General features: G+C 46.3%; 1 long non-coding RNA gene across 1 annotated transcript; it reads right to left on the bottom strand.

Annotated features, from left to right (window-relative positions):
* Positions 1-4,127: 4,127 nt before the first annotated feature.
* On the bottom strand, positions 4,128-14,937 carry LOC132320941 (uncharacterized). The gene is made up of 3 exons (XR_009484619.1): positions 14,889-14,937; positions 11,823-11,993; positions 4,128-4,356 (listed from the first exon to the last, which is right to left on the bottom strand). It is a non-coding gene; the product is annotated as an uncharacterized LOC132320941 (long non-coding RNA).
* Between the last annotated feature and the right edge of the window lie 5,952 nt (positions 14,938-20,889).

Here is a 20,889-nt window from a genome sequence, read left to right as displayed (position 1 = left end):
GGACACGTGCTGGGGACACGCTGCGGGGCAGGGACCAGACACGCAGCACCCTGCGGATCCCCACAGGCCCCGAAATGCAGGATTTCCCCATTCTCCATCACTTGAACTCACTCATGGTCCTCGAACAGTTCTAGCAAGGACCTTCTCCCGAGAGCCCTTCCCAGCCCCGTCCCCGATCCACGTCCCCCTCCAGGGACCCGAGGCCACCGGAGCAGTTTGTGCCACCGCTCACAGCCGCACGGCGTTACTCAGCCATCTGGAAAGCCTCGCTGGCACCCAGGGCCTGAGAGCATCAGGCCACAAGCCTCCAGTAAACACGCACGGCAAAGTTTTTCCCCATTTTCCCATTTTCAGCCCAGAACATCAGCACTGATGGGGGGCCCCAGCCCAGCCTGTCTGGGCCCTCGGGGCACAGCTGCTCCTGGCCCATCCCGCCCTGCGGGCCGTGCTGGGCCTTCTCAGGGGAAGGCGCGGGCCCTCGCCCTGAGGCCTCGCAGCACGAACAGGCGGAAGGTGCCCAGCCCAGCCCCGGTCGGGCGCCCTCCTGCTCCCTCCCTCAGTGCCAGTGTCACCGAAATCGGGAATGAAACCCCTTCACACTGGTCTATTAAAGAGCAGGCATTACTTCATTCGGCACCGGGTGCGTGGGGGATCTCTCCAGCCAGCATGCACCCCGGGCTGAAATCATGACAGGGATTTAAAACAGGTGACAAAGTTAGTTACGCCTACTGCTCCTACCCCTTAACTAACTATTGGTTAGTACCTTTCTTACTTCATCTTACAGATACAGTTCCAATTCCCTACGCATGCCCAGAGGGGAGGGGGCTTATTTGGGTTGGGGGCGTTTTCTAGCTAGGAGGTGTGGGTTTCACACGACAATGAGGCAGGTCAGCCTTAAAACAGTTTTCGCACTCCATTCTATTTTCCTAGACTTCGTCCTTGTGGTAATCCTTACTGTTAGTTAGTGGAGACAGTTTTTAACTGTAATTTTATGTCTAAATACCAGGTGCACGCATTACAAAGTATCTTCTTCACATTATTTCCATTCCTTTTACACTACTTTGACCCTGCGTTTCAGGATGTTCTGTAACACCAGCACCAGGCCGAGCCACTGACTGCGGGGGCCTGGGGTTGCGGCCGTCAGCTCCTGCTGAGGCGTAGGAGCCCCCAGGTGCGGGGGGGCCTGGCTCTCAGCCTGCGGAGAAGTGGCCTCACCCTCAGCCTGCGGAGAAGTGGCCTGTGGAGAGGGTCCAGGTCGGGCCGGTGCCCTCCCCTGCCCCAGCCTTACTTTCAGGGGCGCAGCGTGATGCTGTGTGGTTACGCACGGGTGGGCCGGGAGCGGCGAGGGGCTTCTGCAAGTAGGTTCCCAAGAGCTCAGTTACTGTGTTGCTCCTCTTCCATACTGCCCCTTCTGCCTTCCGTGCAGCGGATCAGCCTGGGGCTGAGTCAGGTGGGGCGAGACCTTGGCTGTCCCAAACAGGTATTCCCCCCTCGGGGCAAGGCGTCTTGGTGCCAGGCCTCTGCAAAGGGAGGACAGACTCTGGGTTGGAAAGGGCAGAGCCAGCCATCAGAGGGGTCCCTCTCTCTCCAGCCAGGTCCCCCGCAAGCCCCTCTCCGGCATCAGGGAGCTCCAGTCCAACGCCAGGCTCCAAAACCTGCTTCTGTCTCACGAGGAGTGTCAGAGAAGTCCCCTCTTCCCCGCCCCGGGCTGGCCAGGCAGCCGGGGGAAGCACCTTCCCTGTTTGGAGGTACTTACCAGGGCAGCTGCCGCTGCAGCTCTTGCTGCTGCCTGTTGGTCTCAGTGACGTGCTTGAATATGTCCCAGCCTGCTTGATGCAGCTCCAGCCTTTCCAGGACCCGGACCGCTCCTGGAGAAAGGTGGCTGCAACAGCAGGAAAAAGTCATCCCTCAGCTTCTGCTGGAGACCCCTTCTGCCTCCACGCCCGTCCGGCCTCTGCACCCACCCACTCCTCCGTCCACCCGCACTTTCGCCCCGTGGTGAGTTTTAGGCCTTGGCTGTGGGGGGAACCCTGGTCATGCCCATGTTAGGAGGAATTAGGTACACTTGCTTACTCTTTTATTACAGGAGCAACAAATCACACACACACACAGAATCACAGAATCACCAAGGCTGGAAAAGACCTGTAAGATCATCAAGTCCAACCATCAACAAAAAGAAAAACAAACAAACAAAAAAACCCAACACACATCACACACCGCCATGCCCATTAAGCCATGTCCCGCAATGCCACCTCCACACGTTCCTTGAACACCTCCAGTGAGGGTGACTCCACCACTTCCCCGGGCAGTTTATTCCAGTGTGTCACCATTCTCACAGTAAAGACATTTTTCCTAATGTAGATGAACAGCAGAAAAGCTTTGGAGAAAAGCACTTCTTCAAATCTGTTATAAAGCTGTTATCTTCAAAAGCTACATACTTATTGGGAAGAGTTGAAGAGATGATTTAAAGGGAATATGTGAGGGAGAAAAAATAGTCTGTCAAGACTTATACCTCCTGTGCTTTCTGCTGATTGTTGTATAGTGTGCAGCACTACATCAGTGATGACACCATGACACTGTGGTGCACTGTGCTGCAACTGGGGAAGAGCAGTCCCTGGGCACTGCAGACGGTTTTCCTATGCAGGATTATTACTGTGTTTGGATATGGTGTGGTTATGTGAGTAGGGAAAGAAATACCGGTTCAGTGTGGTACAGCCAGGGATGGAGGGAAAAGGAACGAGGATCAGGGCAGGTCGCTCATGTGGGGATGAGGCAGTGGTTTGTTTGGGGGCTTAAAGATCTCTTCTGAGATGGAGATGGGGCTGTGTGTGCTTGAGACTGAGCTGAGGGATTCCTGTGAGGTGGGGGGGGGGCAACTGATCGCAGTGTGAATCTTGGCTGCATTGGAATTGAGTCTGGTGGTTTCCTGCATCAACAACCTTTTCTGCTGTCTTCTGGAGGTAAGAGCCAATTGAGGTGGAATCTCACTGTGACTGTTGGTGCTGAAGTTCTCATCATAGCCTAGTCGGAGAGCTCTGGAGGAGACAGGAGAGGTGTCTTCTTCCAAAAGTTTGGCAGCTTACTGATTTGCTTCCTCACAGTTTATATGGTACACAGGGCAGGCAGGAGACCATCTGATGCCTCAAGGCTTTTATGCACGACCAGGTGAAAGCCTTGTCCAGTGTCCGGAGACAACTTCACACAGCCACAGCTCCGGCCGCGTGACGTGTGCCCAGATATCTCGGGACAGTTGCTGGAATGGGGAGGGAAAATGGTGGTGGAAGTTTCCTGCTCTCTAGTAAATCCTTGTTATCGTCACATTGCTTGTTTTGCTTTTTCCCCTACTGTACATTTCCTGGTACCACCACCATCATACACTTTTTCTGGGACTTACAAAGTACTTTCCTTCTGTTTGTCCATGCCTGTGAGACTTCAGCTGCTCTGCCCTGTTGCACGGCTTATTTTGCTTCTCTCTGATCGTGCCTCTTAACTTATCTCTGAGGGCTTGATGCGCTTCCGTATTTTTTCCTCTTTGTCTTTCTCTGCATCTGTGGGGTTTTTTTATTTTTATTATTTTACACTCCTGTGCAGTGGACACCTTTCTTCCCTTCCCTCTGAATGAGCTGGGGCACTTCCTTGTCCCTGTCTGTGCCATTCCCCGCTCTCCTTGGGTAAACGGAGTCTCTGTGGCCTCCCAAGTCCTCACGTTCCTTTGGTGGCTCTTGGGGCCTTAAGTTTCACCGAAAGCCTTTCTCTTGCTGGCAGCGTGTGGTTTCAGATGCATCTTTCCCTTTCTTGTCACTCCTCTGCCCCATCAGAAAGAAGGGTCACATAGATGTTTGGACAAGGTTCTGGAGCAAGTGTTTTCTCATGGTTATTCCTCAGAGCGCCCTCAGTCACGAGGCATTCCCATCACCCTCTTCTTCAGAGCTGGCCTGGTCTCAGACATTGATTGCAACTTTCTTTGCTCCTTAGTTTGGTGCAAAACACCGCTGGGTACAAAAGAGAGGATGCTGCTCCTGGCAAGAGCTGTTGGTATCAAAACTCCCTTGCATGATGATAGATGCTGTGAAGGGTCTGTGTACGCCCTGTGTCCTGCCTCAACCCGTGTACATGGTGGTAGAAGTCCTGCCTTTTGCTGCTCTTGAGCTTTTGACTGTTAGTGGCCTCTCAGTGGAGTCTTTCTTCTGAGTCCCACTCTTTGTTTTACAACGGGTCTGCACTTGCACACTCCTGTCCTGGCTTGTGGGGTAGCTGCTGATCCTCTCTCATTGCAGCTGTGAGCAGGTGCTGGAGCCTTTTACTGGAAGAGCAGAAATGGATGGAGTGGAGCGATTCAAGACCGTCTTGGGTGGCCTGGAGAGTGGAAAAAAAATTGATTTGGCAATAAAAACTGGCAATCTAACTTGGTTTTTTAGCTGCATGCAGTTTGACTGTCTGCAGGGGTAAATTCACCCCCACGCACATTTAAGCAGTCATGCTTACAAGAAAAGCCAAGAAAGAAATCACCTTTATCAGGGGGAAGCATTCCTGCCTTTTTGTGAAATTTTATCCTTCAGACAGGTAAAAAAAAGGCCCCTTCCTTATACATTGTAAGGTCTTTATTGCACTTGATTTTAACCACACACATTTATTTCAACTCAGACTAACGTCTTCATTTGCCAAATTATAAAGACTGGGGATTTCGGTGCCACAAAAATCTTACTTAGCATCTGTATGGAAGCTCAGGCTGAACTAGCAAGTTACTCTCAAAACTCAGGGAAGGTTGTTTGCTTTTAGTTTGCATAGTAGATACCTGTATAAAAAGTCTTCTATGGGTAGGTATTTCCCGCAGCAAAAAATAGAAATTAAAAAGGAAAAAGAAAAACAACAACAACAAAAAATCTAAAAAATACCCAGAACATTTGATGAACTTTATTCTTTGACTAATAGCTGTTGCTATAACTAAGATCGGGAGACGTTGTTTCCAAAACTTTCAGACATTTTTCAGTACAGTTAGCTAAGTTTCATTAATCTGAGATTTGTTTATTTGTTTTGCAGCAGGTTTTATACTAATGTGTGTCTTTAAGAAAATTTCCAGGTTTTCTGTTTGGAAGGAATTGGGATTTGTACAGTCGCATAGGAAGGAACTGCAATGAAATTACTTCAGAAAGAATTGGTAAGTGGTTGTCATCCTCAGGCCTGGAGGTACTGAAAAACCAGCACATCCTCTGCAATGTTAATCAGCTATCAATAATAAGCATAAAACTCATTTGTACAGAGGTGATTAAACCTGGCTGCGTACAGAAGCGGGCTGCGTTCCCAACAGCGGCCCCGCCACTGACTTCAGTCCTCCACCAAACTCCTTTTTTCTTCTCCACCGCAATAAAACTAGCCTTTCCTGTACTGCTGTAACCTTAGTTCCCCCTTACGGCACATCCATTTCTCCCACCCAGAGAATAACCCGTTTCCCTCCATACGCCGTGGTCTCCCTACTGCAATAGGTGCTGGGGCCCAGAAGGTACCATAAAGGGGCAGTTCCCAATTCCCCAAACAATAAATGCAAATAACTGCTGGACAGCAATACACGACGGAAGGTGGTATGAAAGTTATTTTACTGCAGCCGCTACAGTACGTCACCGTACGATGCTGAGCTAGAACACTGCAAGGGAATGGGAAATGGCTTGGAGAAAAACTCTTGTGATTGCCCCTAGAGCTTCAGCAAGAAATGCAAAGATGAAAGCTGAGTTTTAAAAAGCACCTGCCATTTTTGACATAATTATCAGTCTGATGCAAAACACAATTTTTCACTGCTAACTGGAAACTCTTCAAGTGATTCTGGATTCCAAGTAAGATGTACCTTCCGTCAAGATATATTGAGGATTTGATGAGTTTACTGTATAGCCACAATTCTTCAGATTATGATGGTTTATATTGCTTTGTGTATGTGAAAGTCAATGAACTTTTTTGTCCCTTGCATGAAGTAGTCAAAACCTTTCTCCTTGTAAAAAAAATAAAATAAAATAAAAAAGGTTGTTGAAGTGATCAGAAAAGACTCTACTCAGTTTTAAATATAGAATATACAATGGCCTAAACTCTGCAATAAAAAAATACTGTAACTCTTGATTTCCGTGACAGTCGAGCCAAACCGTTCACTTCACCTTACCATCAAAAGTCAGCAGTTTCCACAGTTTCAAAACTATGTGTTGCAGGACGCACGCAGTGCTCTTCAGGGAGGACTCGCTCCCTGACTGATCGAGCAAGGCTTTTAACCAGCAGGATTACAATTCCACCTCTTAAAAGTTCAGTTTTCTTCCCCTGAATCCAAACTCATCTAACTAAAGAGGTCCTTCTTGCTAACAACAGCTTGAGGGCTTCTGAGGGTGCTTCCTGCTCCTCAATGTCTTTTTTTACCCCCCTCGACCACACTGTTCTGAGCAGAAGTTTTTTATTTTTCTTTTTCAGCCTTTTGTCTACCCATCTCCTTGAGTCTCTGCTCAACAGGGCAGCTGAGCCCACAGACTTTGTCAGATCCCTGCTGACACAACTCCTAAGGATACTGAGGATAATTAGTACAAAAATAAATGCTTTTCATGTAAAAAGATACTTCAGTGGTGCATTAATAAGCGATGTCTCACAATGCAGCTACGTGTTTAAAGTGTTGAATCTTGAATTGGTACAAAGAAAGCCTCTGAGGTGTCATGGAGTATATTAGTGTTCATGTGGACTGATAATTACCCCATGGAACCTGATAATGAATCTGTTTGTTGCAAAACTAGTCCAGCAACTGATTAAATAAACCTAATCTACATTTTACTGCTAATTGGCTTTTCTTCTTTGCATGATGATGGAAAAAATTCAGTATAGAAATGGACAAAACCTTCACAAAGTGAGCATGCCAGGAACAGACCGAAGGGGAAAGAGGGAGGAGAAATTTTCTTTCCAATGTTATGAGACATTCACGAGGATGTCTTTTTTTAACTCCATTTGATGACTTGCACATCCTGATAATAAATGCTAATTTATTGAAGGCTTCCTGAGACAATGGGGAAAAAAAAAATTACTTACCAGATTTGATCAGACACAGAAACACTAAGGTAAATATAAAACTATGTAACAACAGCAAAAGAAGAACCCAAACAACAAACACCACAGGTTTTCTTGGAAACCGGAATTTATCTAACAACAGTAAATTCATTCCCAGAGAGAAAGTAAGATGGCGACAACTAGGGAACGCACACAGAAGCATACGGAGCAATTAGCAGACACAGGAGTTCATACATGCATCCTTTCATCTAGCAAAGACATGGGACATGGTTTTTCCTGTTGTTATAAGGCAATATATTTGGTTTGTGACACTTGAATTTTTGAAAGGTTTATGCTAGCTCATTGGAAGACAATACTGAAGCTGTGCTTTGCATTCCCCTAACGGAAATGAAGTGAAAGGATTTGCACATGTATTATGAGACAGAACTTTGAACAATGACTTTGAACGCTGTCTTATCGTGGGCTTTGGTGACTTTTTTGCAAGATAATAATTTTTGCAATGATTATTAGAGGACTCAAAACTCAGTAGATTTATTTCTTTTCCCTCCTGGTCTGGGAACTTGTAAAGCAGTTTACTCCATCACTGTCATGGGCACTGAATCGGACTCAACAGGTAGCACTTCACAAGCAAATTTCTGCCCAGGGAAGCAATACCTAATCTAAGGTGCAGATCACAGGCTGTTAACTTAGCTCTGTGTCCGCGCTTCAGCAGCGGTGAGGCAGTTTAGCCCACACTTACCACTCACCTACCGCAGGATTAAGCATTCAGAATAGCTCACGTGCTGCAAAAACATCCAAAGTTTGTTTACTCTGAACTACGAGTTTCTGCCTCCTCTACAAAGCTGCAGAAGCACCTCACAAGCATTTGATACCAGAGGCACTGATGTTTATATGACCTTAGCTGTGATCCTAGACCTAGTAAGGCCATGATAGCAATCAATTACAGTAGCTCATTGGTGGCACTGCAAAAGTGACACTCACAAAACCAGGCAACCACCAATGAAGATCGTCGCACCTTGTGGCAAAGCTCGGTCGGTTACAGGCAGCACCCAGCTGACCGAGAAGGGACTCTCACAACATTTCACCCTATATGCACACCCAGAGAGGACCATGAGATGACCTTTGGCTCTGCTTGGAAGACCTGCAGCTTCGGGGGAATTTACACTGTCTGTGCAAATGGCAGAACTGCAAACCAGGTTTTTACAAGTGTATAAACTGTAATTATACAGCACTGTGCCCAGCCTGGAGCAGATTTAATAATATTATTAATACTGCCATGAGTCAGACCAACTCTCAGAGGGCATAGTGTAAACCTTGATATTGTTCTTCAGGAAAATAAATTGCTTCTCTGGTAACAAAGAGATCCATTAATTTTGCCAGCCTTTTCCATCTCTGCACACCAAAGACCATAAACAAAGCTCACACTGTACGGATTCTTCATTGCCAATCTATCCAACTGCTTTAGAGCGTCGAAGGGAAAGAAGCTTGGAAAGGAAATATGATTCTGACCTCAGTAAATTCATGGATAGATGCCAGCTAAAGGTAAGTAATTGCGCAAGACTGAACAAAAATATTATTCTTACCAGTTACATGAAATGCTTTACTTTAGGGGTCAGCTGAGTAGACGTCTTGCCCTGTAAAGCAGGACTTCTTTTTCAAGCTACTGCTTCTGAATAATTCATACTTCAACTTTGTTCTAGAGTCATTAATATTCCTTCTCATGTTCATTGAAAAATTAAAAAGCAAATTAAAAAAAAAAAAGATGGTATTGGACTAAAAATAGTCCTTTGGCCTATGTAGTGGCTACCATCAAAAAACCCTCAGCAATCAGCATTCTGTTCCTTTTGCTACACACACTGGAGGTTCAACACCTACAGTGCAGTAAATTTTGATCTTTAAAAAAACCAAAACAACTGGTGCGAGTCACTTCAGACAAATCATTCTGAGGAGCGTATTGGCTACTATCAGCTTCTATATAACCTGACATCATAGTTAAAGTCTTACAGCATCACGGACTCAGATGGGTCTCGTCTATGTGGTGCAATGCAGCCGTTTCACATCACGCAGAAGGCTCCAACCTATCTCTGAACGAGGTCCTCTGCCCAGGCTGCTTTGTCAGATCAGAGCATCACAGGAGTCCACTGCCAGCCCCTGGCTAGTCCAGATGCTCAGGCTTCTCTGCACTTTATCACACTGCTTTTTGCAGCACAAATGTACTACATTTATTTACTAGCTGAATCTTTTTAGGTACCATCCATATCTTCTAAAGGAATTATCATTTACAAGTCAGGTAAAGATTTGAGGTACCAAGGTAAAACTTTGAGTTCAAACATCCTTCTTCCACTTCAGTTTATCAAAATTGCTACAGCACTCCAAATAGATAAACAGCAAAGAGCCGGTAGTTTATCAACAGAACCGGTTTCTCATTTCATAGATCAGATTTCTCAAAGTGCAGTTTGACACAAAAAAGCCAAAAAGCAAACACAAAAAGCCGACACCTGAACAGATTGTAGCTTATGAAGTTAAACGAATACATTTGGCAACTCAGCACCTAAATCACTAGTCAGATTTTTCCTAGCCTAGACACGCTCCTTGGCAGACACTGCTTTGTCTCCCAGCACAGCGTATGTGCCTGACGAAGGGCAGGAACGCATACAGAGCTGGATTCCTTTCATCTGTGAGAGCTGTATCAGGAAAATTCTATGATCTGCATTATACCTTAAGATAACCAGACAAAAACCAAGGTAACGACCAAACAGCGGTTATTAATAATTTCTGCCTCACTGCCTCTGTACTGGGCACTCCATCAGATCTGTGCAGATACAATGGGGTCATACTCTTGTCACCCTGCATAGTTTGGGTGCCCTAGTAACCCTGATGAGGCCGCATACTCAGCTGGACAGTAACTTGTGGTTGCCCAGTTTCCTTAAAATGACACTAAGCCCAAGCCAAATTAATGCAAAATTTAAAGAAAAGCATTTATTCACAAAGTCAAAAACAAACAACACAGTTACAAAGGGTTATCAAATGCCAACATGTAGAAGTGCAAAAAAAGAAGTGTAAGTCAATATAACAAGGTTAAATATGGAACATCTCTCCCCTTCCCTTTCACAGCTGATTTGCTGCTGTTACAAGCTGAATATCAAGGCTCCAGTCTTGCTACACCTTACAAATCAGGCTGCAGCTGTTAGGAAGTGATTCTCCAGTAGAGAGAAATCACCTCTGTTGGAGGTGCACGTGCCCTGCAAGACCCAGTCTTCTCCCAGAAGTTTCCCAAAGGGTCCAGACAGACTTATACCACCTCCCCGAAGCTTGTTCCAGCCCTCCCTTATCCAGAAGGCACACTAATCACACACCTTGATTACAATAAGCCCTGTCTTACCTCCTTGAGATTGCACTGGTTATTAAACCAGAGCCTGTACTGTTAACCTGTGCAGAAGCAATTGATCAACTGCTGTATATTAGACACAATTTCGGCTGGTCCTAAAATGAATAAAACAACTGTGGGAGATTCTGAAACTCGCTAAGAGTATCATCTGAATCAACCAAGCACAGTGGCAGCAGTGCTTGGTGACCCTGCTCAAGCATATTTGCAGCGGGACCCTGAGGCCAGACAAAGCAGGAAACCGTAACGTGCAGGTTGGCAAAAGACTACGAGGCACAGGACGGCAAGGATGAGTAAGGCAGAGAGGATGAGTAAGGCAGAGAGGATGAGTAAGGCAGAGGATAGCAAGAACCTCCACACTTAGAGCCTAAACCTCCCCCGTCTCCTGGTCGGAGGAAGCAGAACAGAGAGCGTGTCCTGCAATGAACAAGGGAAGTCATGATCTTAATGTCAATACTCAATGTTCTCTTAATGTCAATGTCAATCCGGAGGGGTAATACCTAGTGATTCAATTGGTTCTCCCTTTTCTTATTCTGAAATACATGAATCAAAGGTCATATATCAATATCAGTCAGGAAATTAATTCTTCTGCTTCACCCACCACAGAGACACACATCTCCATTATACCAAGCAGCAGTTCTCCTGTAAGGAAGGGGAGTTGGCACCATCTTTCATCAAGAAATTATAAAGCTCTCAGCTGCCCCTTTTTGTGATTCACTCTGCATGTTCCAGTGTGAAATGAGCCTCACGCTGACCTTTATCCCTACCCTAACTGACGCATTAACCGATCTACTTAGTGCAAGCATTTACATGAGAAAAAACATTGCTCTTTAGTGCCTCTTGATTGAAACCAGACCGTAGCAACACACAATCTTTTCAGGGACTAGTGACTAATGCTTCCTCTTCCAAAAAATCTTTCTCCTAAGGTCTGTAACAAGCCTGAATGGAATAATGTGTCAAGTCCCTTCTCAAAGGTGCTTCTTCAGGGTATTTCGAGAGCAAAACACGGACACATCAGGAAAAGCAATTCCACAATTTACCAAATTTCAGAGAGACTCAGCCCTTGTAGGAAACAAGCAGTTTGCCACTGTATCAAAGCTAGAACTGCACCATCTAGTCCTACATACCTCTTACCACGGTTTTCTTTTGTTTAGCACATAAAATGTGGCATAAAGCGTACGTGACCTTTCTAGTTACAGTTCTCAACTGTGTCCACAGAAAAAGACGACAGTCGCTTGCAAAATAAACGTATAAAAATAAAATGTATTTTATAACTATATATATGCATTTTACAATATATATAATATAATAATGGATTTTATATACATTTTTATATCTATTAAATATATATATAATAAAAATAACATAAAAAATAAACATATAAAACTCGCAAAAAATCAAGAGGACTTACAGGATCAGTCAGTTCTGGCAAGCTCGCTTGGTAGGTGAGAGGTCTACAGTCACAAGTATTATTCACCAAGACACAGGGAAGAAACATTGGTCCCACATCGTCCCCATCGAGCACATCTACTGTCAGGCTGGTTGTACTTGTCCTTCGCTCATTAAGATTCTGTCCTCAGTCCTGTGGAGCAAACGAGTTACATCTGGTGAGACTTTCTGAACTCAGAATCTACAAAAAAGTTTGAAGTTAAAGCGAAGGGCAAAACATATAAGCACCATAATTATCCAGGTTCTAGGAAATAGCTAATTACAGAAACTTCCGCCTCCGAGCTACAGCCTTTAATTTCATAAAGGCTCAGAAATACAATTAAGAGGTAAAAATTTACCTCTTGAATTAAGAAATGGTGTGAGACATCTATTACTCAGAAATAATACAGTTTTGAGAAATTAATTCTCAGGAAATGTGTGAGATGAAGATACATGTCTTGTTAAATATATATAAAAATGGAGCGTATTTGTAGGAGATAGAGAGTCCCTCGTGCCTTACTTAAAATCTGAAATGTACTCTTATGCTGCCTTGTGTAGCTCTACCGGATCCTATCTGTAAGTAAAAGGACTTTCACTTACAGAAACAGAAAGCATAAGCAGTAACAGCTACTTTTCTAATTGGCAGTGGGAAGGCCATGGACTGTAATGCTCAATCCACCTCTGCATGCCACATTTTAGGAAAGATTTAGCACCTCCTTCCCCGCCTCCCCCCCCCCAAAAAAAATAACCAGCCAGAGGACAGCAATGAGATTGATCTAAGATCTCCAAACTGTACTCCATGTGGAAAGCTGATTTGTCTAGAGAATGAGTTATACTGCTCATGGTTTAAAGGTTGAAGAACACTTCTGTCCACAATAAAGCAGCTACAATGCTGCATCCCAAAAAAGTCTCCATGCTGCATGACAGGTTCTTTTCAATCTATCATGGTTTCACTTTTTTTGTTTGTTTGTTTGTTTTGGGTTTTTTTAACTCTTTGGGTACACAAGACACCATTGACTACTGCAACTTCTTTATTGTCTCTTTTTTCTCTTTCCAGGTGGTACAGAATAAAACTATACTTTCCTGAATTGTGGGAACCACCCGGATTATTTTTATACGCTGAACAATGTACACGCTAGCAACAGTTCACCGTTCCTTTCTTTCTTCTTTTGTTATCACAGCAAAAAACCAGCATGACTCTCCAATACTTTTTTTTTAAATAGTCAAAAATATTTCCATTTTCATGAAGCAACTGTTGTGATAGCTTTTCTTTACAAAAAGAAAATCTTGCGGAGGGAGTATGGGCCATTAGCTAAGTCTTGCCCTCCTATCCGAGGATAACACTGACAGAAAAAAGCAATTTTTTTTAAGTATTTATGCTGTTTAATATCGTCATCTGCGTAAGACGAATAGGTCATTGCTCTGAATCAGACTGGGTACTTACATTTTTTTTCCTATTTTGGAGTCCACTCAGTTCTTGGAACCCCTTTACCTTTACAGTTACTAAATACGTGAATTTCTGAATTCAGTTTTCTTCATGGTCAATGATGAAAAACAGTAACAGCTACAAGGAGCAGCCTTCATCATCAACCAAGCTTTTCTACATTCCCCCAATATGTGCTCTTGAGTAATACTGGGTCAAAGCACAGATACAGAGTTATTGATTTCATAAGAAAACACATGGCCTTGCAAGACATTTCCATCATGCAAGCTGCCCTATGATAAAAAAACACGATACAGAGGCTATCAGCACAGCTCTAGTCCCAAACCCAGTACCACAAAGGTGACAATTTACTGTCTAAGGACATATATTCAAAGGAACGAACAAATTAAGATGAGATTGCTTTGTTGTACTGCCACCATGGATCCCAAGCTGTGCCTTCACCAGTTGCTCTCGCAGCGTGACAGACTTCCCTCCTCACGCGAGGTGTTCGCACTGCTGCACGCCATGCCCTTCTCTTGAAAAACACGACCTGCTCAACTACCCCAGTTACTTTTCTAGGAGTGCTGTGTCTCATGAAACTCACAGCTCTGACATCAAAGGAAAAGAGCAGAATAAATGCAGAATAAATTATTGATAAAACAACAAGGCAAATCAGTTCTGAGCCTTCACGTATTCCTTTTCAAGAGATCAGCAAGTTACGTTACCCGGGTAAAACGACTTGTTCCAACAGCTGTAACTGTGTGGGCCAGGAGCATCTTTAAATATATCTGAGTGCGAGAAGCACTGAGACAGCCCCGGAGCCTGTCTTCTATTGGGGGAATGCTGAACATGCCACAAAATATGTAGGGAAGTGGATTGTAAAATGTATTTACAATTCTGTATCAGAAGGATGACAGTAATATAAATGCGTGAATTCAGGAGCAAGCTATCTAAAGTTGCTTCAGAGCATTCTCATTTTCCCACAAACAAAGTAGTGTCACAACAGAGGTAAACAACAGAGGAGAAGTTTTCGTTTCGGCTATTGTCGGAAGGACAAAAAGGGAAAAAAGCTTTCACAGCCTTCAAGGGCACCAAAAAACTTCCCTGATGACAGATACATAAGATACAGTTTAAACATCACTCTTCTCCGTATGCATTATCCACTGCCAGCCACTCTATCAAAACCTCCACATACGCTTGCAAGACAACTTGAAAGAAAAATCATACCTTCATAGAAAAATGCATTTCAAACCTGAAGGATACAACCAAATTATAGCCATTAAACTCGTTTGAGATCAAATTAGCATCGCTAGATTTGTTAGAAAATGAACACTTAGTGACACCAGAAGGCACTTTTCTGCATGGGCTGTACTATGAATTTGCAACTTGCTCCTTGTGCCAAAAAGGTTGTCTTGTTACACACACTGAGCAAGCTTTTTTAACCAGTAATAATATGTCTAAGCTTTCAGCAACCCAGATAAATCTTAAATAAGATCTTCAGGAGAAGAGTATTATCAGACCTGGTAGTTCAGCGAGACTTTTCCTTTCCTTTGAAAAATCTCAATCTCTAAACTAAACCCCCCCCAAATCAGTGGCACAAATGGTCGTTAAGAGAGCTATACTTACATTTGCTTGAACAATGACAAAATAATGTGTCTTTTCTTCGTAATTTAGTCTTTCCCATAGAATACTGCTCCAGACAAAGTGAGAGGAATATCAAAGGTGCTGCTGGAAGTCTGAAAAAGTTAAAACAGTACGATAAAATTGAACATGCTTCGAAGTTAAAACATGTTTCAGATAGGACACAACGAGATGATCGATTGGATGGCACACCAAAATTGCATATGCTTTCCACATTAGAGATTTTAAAGTCTTCTATGTTTTCTCCCCGCCCAATTTACTCTTTAAGAACCCCACAATAAATAATCTGTACGTAACAGAATTCTGATTCTTTGCATATACATTATTACTTCCAAACACAAACTGAAGTCTAACTATCCTGCTTCTTGCAGATTTGCCATGCTGAATTAGCAGCGGTGTGTTCAGAAAAGCTTTCTCTATTTGTCAGCTGAGAGTTCAGGTCTTCCGTTTCTACGGTTTGGCGTACCTTCATCTATTTTTTCCCACTATTGTAGAAAGTATCAAGTATTAGAGATTAAGAAATCCACGTCACTGTACTTATCTTCTCTTTACTCTGGCTTTCAAGAGGGCAAGGAAGTAGTAAACATGTGGAGAACATTAAAGCTACACGCATAGGTGCCAGTTCACAGTGGCAGTTATGCACTTGTTCATAAGGTAGTAAATTCAGATTTCACAGTGCCCCGCCAGCGAGTAGGCTGGGGGTGCACAAGAAGCTGGGGGGGTACACACGGTTGGGACAGCTGACCCCAACTGACCAAAGGGATTTTCCATACCATAGGATGTCATGCTCAGCAATAAAACTGGGGGGGAGGGTGGCAGGGGGGCCACTGCTCTGGGTCTGGCTGAGCATCGGTCAGTTGGTGGGGAGCAATTCTTTTCATTTGCATCACTTGTTTTTCTTGGGTTTTATTTTCCTCTCTCTGTTGTTTGGGGGTTTTTTTCCTTAGGTTTTTTTTTTTTTAAATTTCTTTTTATTTATTAAACTTTTTATCTCAACTCACAAGTTTCTTTCTCACTTTTACCCTTCTGATTCTCAACCCCATCGCACCAGATTTTGTTATTACCATCCTGCTAATGACACAATAGATCCTGCCAAACCTACAACCTGCAAAATGTGAACACCAACTTAGGCAAGACACGTTCCAGAAATTACAGTCAGCACAGGGAACCAGATGTATCTATCTTGTTCTGTCCTTGCCAGAACTGCTGGGTGACCTGTCATCAGCCCCAGTGACTAACAGCAAGCAACAATCTCTAATCTGCCTTAGCTGAGATGCAGCTCCTAGGAAAACAGCTCTTTCAGAAAGTCACGCCTTGTGATTTTGGGAAAGTGTTTCAAGGAAATGTTTTTAACACTCTAGAATGGTAAGACTAAGCATGGGAATCTCACTCCAAGTTCTAGCTCTGTCACAAATTACCTTTTTCTTTTTTTCTTTTCACCAGAAGCATGGCACTTCTTTCTGAATGCAAGATGAGTTACATGGGCTACACAGACAGCCCAATGAAAACTGAGAAATGAGTCATTCCCATCCCCCTTCCTTGGCACTCCAACACTCCTTTCACACTCCCTTCCCTGCCCGCAGGCAGGCCTTACGCAGTCTGCGCAACACGTACAAGAGGATGACTCCACCAGATATTGCCCAAATCATCTCCTATTTGAGTTTGATCAGCTCAGCTGCTGCCACAGCCTTTTCTGGCCTTACATGCAGTCTTGCCCCATTCTGGCCCTCTCAGAAAGCTCCTACAGGGAGTATCTCACTCGCTGCCTTAATCACAACTGACAGTCTCCTTAAAACCCTCAAGTTGTTTCCGTCACTTCGCACATACAGTTAATACGGCCTCTCCTGGCTCCAGTAAAACCATCCACCCTCTGTACCCCCATTTCCCAAAAGCCGGCAGCACAGCATCGGTGGGGGGAAAGGCACATATCAGAACCTGGGGCTGAGAGAGAGGCACCAACATCTGCCAAAGGGAGCTGCCTCCAACCAGGGCCGCTCCCCACCGAGTTCTCTGACAACAAAGCCCCGGTGCATGGTCTCACCAGGAGCGAGAAACAGCTTCCACGTCTGGAAAGCCCCCTTTATGAAAGGCTGTCAACAGCGATGGGGTTGTCCATGAGCATGAGACCCGCTTCAAGGCCTGGGGACAGCAAAGGCACCCGGTCTGTCCCCACCAGAGCACGCCTGCTCCACAGCTTGGAGCCGCCCCTCGGCGAGGAGGCAACTCTGCCCTCCCCTGGCCTGCCGACAGGCAACACTCACCTCCAGCTGTCCGGGCTCCAGCTGGGGACCCCCGGGGCAGCAGCAGGAACCGCTCTGACCCTGGCTGTGGGGCTGAGCACTCGGGCCCAGGGCTGGCGAGGGCCCCGCCCTCCCCTCCTCCTCCTCAGCCTGCTCAGCCTCTGCCCCCTCCGGCCCCGCCTCAGGCTGCCTGGGGCTGACAGGCTGCCGCCAGCTCCGCTGATTGGCTCAGCCACGGCCAATGGCGTGGCTGTTGTTGGGTGGGCACAGGCAGCCCGGGCTCCTCGCCGAGCTGCCCCGTGCCTGCTGCCCCGCTGTGCTGCAGCGCAGTGCTCAGCCGGCCGGGACGCCGGGCCTGGGGGAGAGGGCCTTCGAGCAGGGCCCTTCGGGCAGGGCCCTTCGAGCAGGGCCCTTGCACCGGGGGCTGTTCGCTCCGCAGCACGAGGCGCGTGCACAGCTCTGCCCTCCCTGTCCCTGAGTGCTCTCAGGGGTCTGGGCCTGCTCGGGGAGGGGAGAGGGAGCGGGGCAGGAGGGGCGCTCCCTTGGATCTGCTCTGGCGTGGTCAGTCTCTCCAGAAAAGCAGGTGTGCCTGTGCTGCCAGCCACAGCCCTGGGCAGGAGGAGCTGCGTGATGGGAGCCTCTCGCATCGGCCAGGCCGGCACCTGGCAGGAGGCAGGGCTCTGCGCTGAGCCCAGGGCCTTCCTCAGGCCTCGCCTTCCTCTGGGCAATGAGGAGGAGAGACACCCCGTCCTGGCGCGGCCCAGGACATCCTCCTGTGGCCAGAGGGAAGGACAGAGCCCCCGTCGCTCTCCCCCGCGGGGACTGGCCGCTGTCCTTCGCTTCTGTTCCCGAAGCTCCCCCGTGCTGGCAGGCCCCACAGAACTTCAGGGCCAAGCAAATGCCGGAGCGCTGGGGGCTCCTGGGGCTCAGGGCAGGTTTGGGCATCTCCGAAGCCAAGGTGCGGCTGCCCCTTTGCTTCTGCAGATGCAGTTACTTGCTGCCCCCTTAGTGGTCAAAACTGCTTCTCTTCATGGCACACGGACTGGACAGAAGCCACTTCCCTGTTAGTCTGAGAGGACTTCAGGGAAACGAGGAAGTCAAAGCATGCACGCATGTATGAGGACAATGAAAAGGAGCTGTGTCAAGGTTTTTCTGCTGTTTCAGATCTGAACTCAGACATTTGTGTGCATCCCAGCACCAAGTCAGGTTTTCTTCCTCCAAGCTGCACAGCTTTTTGCCAGCGAAAGTGAGTTGGGCTGAGATGGTCTTTGGGATAACTCGGCTCCTTTCTTTTTTAATTGGGTGCCTACACTTCCCTTTTTTTCAGCAATTTCTTTCTCTCTCCCCCCCTTCCCCCCCTTCAGTTCCACCCTCTTTCAAAGGTAATTATGATTTGACTTTCTGGACAGATCATCGCATAGGCAGACACAAGATATAAGTATAGGCTGGTCTATACCTTCAGAGCTGTAGGCTGAGCTATTCTACTCTACCTTTGAAGGCTAGATAGGTATGGGCTATGGGTAGAGTTACTCTTTGCCAGTTGTTATTTCTTTTGGGGTCCTGTGACAGTGATGGTAAGGTCATCAGCCTGCAGCTCACTGAAAGAATTTTTATGGCGAATGCTGTTCTGTGTGTTTCATTTTCAATAATCATTGCATTGAGCTAGAATTATTTCTATGCCATTAGGTGATGGGAATCTTCTTGCACTCGTCTTCTGTTTCTGGATCGCGTCCTGACAGCCATTGTCATTCAAAGCTTTCCTGTCTGTTCCTGAGAGGAGTGATGGCCACAACATGGAACAACTCCTGTGAGTAATGGCTTCACCAGTAGGCTTGGATTTAGTGAATCCCCATGGACAAAGGGATGTAGCAGGTGCTCCATCCAAGAATTTTGATGTGCTGACACTCTAGTGTGATTGTGGAGGTGTTTCTTCCTCCTCCTCCTCTTCCTTTTCCTCCTCCTCCGCTGGTTCTTCGTCATCATCATCGTCCTCCTCCTCCCATTCCTCTTACTCCTGTTCTTCCTCCTCCTCCTCCTTCCTCCTCCTCCATCCTTCTCCCTGCTTCTATTACCTTCTGTTTTTCTTCCTCCTCTTCCTGTTATGCAGTTATGCTGTTAACACTCCTCTTCCTTACCCTCATCCTCCTGTTCCTTCTGTTCTTTTTCTTCATTTTCTTCCTCTTATTCCTCCTCCTCTCTTCCTCTTTCTCTTCCCCCTCATCCTCCTATCCCCCCTCCTACTTTTTCTTCCTTCGCCTTCTCCTCCTCTTCTTACTGCTGTTCCTTTTCCTATTTCTTCTCCTCCTGTTCCTCCTCCACCACCTCGTCTTCCTCCGCTTGCTCATTTCTCATTTTTCTCCTCCTCTGCCACGTTCTGTTCCTTTTCATCCTCATCCTATTTTTTCCTCCTCCTTATCCTCATCTTCCTTCTTGTGTTCCTCCTTCTCTTTCTCCTTCAACTTTTCTTGCATTTTCTCCTCATCCATTTCCTTTTGTTTCTCCTCATCCTTTCCTTGCATTTTCTCCTGGCCAATTGTATGAGGTTCCACAAGGCCAAGTGCCGGGTCCTGCACTCAGGTTGTAACAACCCCATGCAACGCTCCAGGCTTGGGGAAGAGTGGCTGGAAAGCTGCCCAGCAGAAAAGGACCTGGGGGTGTTGGTCGACAGCCGGCTGAATATGAGCCAGCAGTGTGCCCAGGTGGCCACGAAGACCAGTGGCATCCTGACCTGTATCAGAAATAGTGTGGCCAGCAGGAGTAGGGAGGGGATCGTGCCCCTGTACACAGCGCTGGTGAGGCCGCCCCTCAAATGCTGTGTTCAGTTTTGGGCCCCTCACTCCAAGAAGGACATTGAGGTGCTGGAGCGTGTCCAGAGAAGGGCGACGAAGCTGGTGAGGGGTCTGGAGCACAAGTCTTGTGAGGAGCGGCTGAGGGAACTGGGGTTGTTTCGCCTGGAGAAGAGGAGGCTGAGGGGAGACCTCATGGCTCTCTACAACTACCTGAAAGGGGGTTATGGTGAGGTGGGTCTTGGTCTCTTCTCCCATGTAACTAGCGATAGAATGAGAGGAAATGGCCTCAAGCTGCGCCAGGGGAGGTTTATAATGGAAAGCACAGGAGGTGTAAGTCTTTACAGACTATTTTTTCTCCTTCACATATTCCCTTTAAATCATCTCTTCAACTCTTCCCAATAAGTATGTAGCTTTCGAAGATAACAGCTTTATAACAGATTTGAAGAAGTGCTTTTCTCCAAAGCTTTTCTGCTGTTCATCTACATTAGGAAAAATGTCTTTACTGAGAGAGTGGTGACACACTGGAATAAACTGCCCAGGGAAGTGGTGGAGTCACCCTCACTGGAGGTGTTCAAGGAACGTGTGGACGTGGCATTGCGGGACATGGCTTAATGGGCATGGCGGTGTGTGGTGTGTGTTGGGTTTTTTTGTTTGGTTCGTTTGGGGTTTTTTTTGTTGATGGTTGGACTTGATGATCTTACAGGTCTTTTCCAGCCTTGGTGATTCTGTGATTCTGTGTCTGTGTGATTCATTGCTCCTGTAATAAAAGAGTAAGCAAGTGTACCTAATTCCTCCTAACATGGGCATGACCAGGGTTCCCCCCACAGCCAAGGCCTAAAACTCACCACGGGGCGAAAGTGCGGGTGGACAGAGGAGTGGGTGGGTGCAGAGGCCGGACGGGCGTGGAGGCAGAAGGGGTCTCCAGCAGAAGCTGAGGGATGACTTTTCCCTGCTGTT

This window comes from Gavia stellata, unplaced genomic scaffold, assembly GCF_030936135.1.
Source record: "Gavia stellata isolate bGavSte3 unplaced genomic scaffold, bGavSte3.hap2 HAP2_SCAFFOLD_102, whole genome shotgun sequence".
Taxonomy (NCBI): domain Eukaryota; kingdom Metazoa; phylum Chordata; class Aves; order Gaviiformes; family Gaviidae; genus Gavia; species Gavia stellata.
The sequence above is the reverse complement of the archived record's forward strand: the minus strand, read 5'-3'. Positions and strand labels throughout refer to the sequence as shown.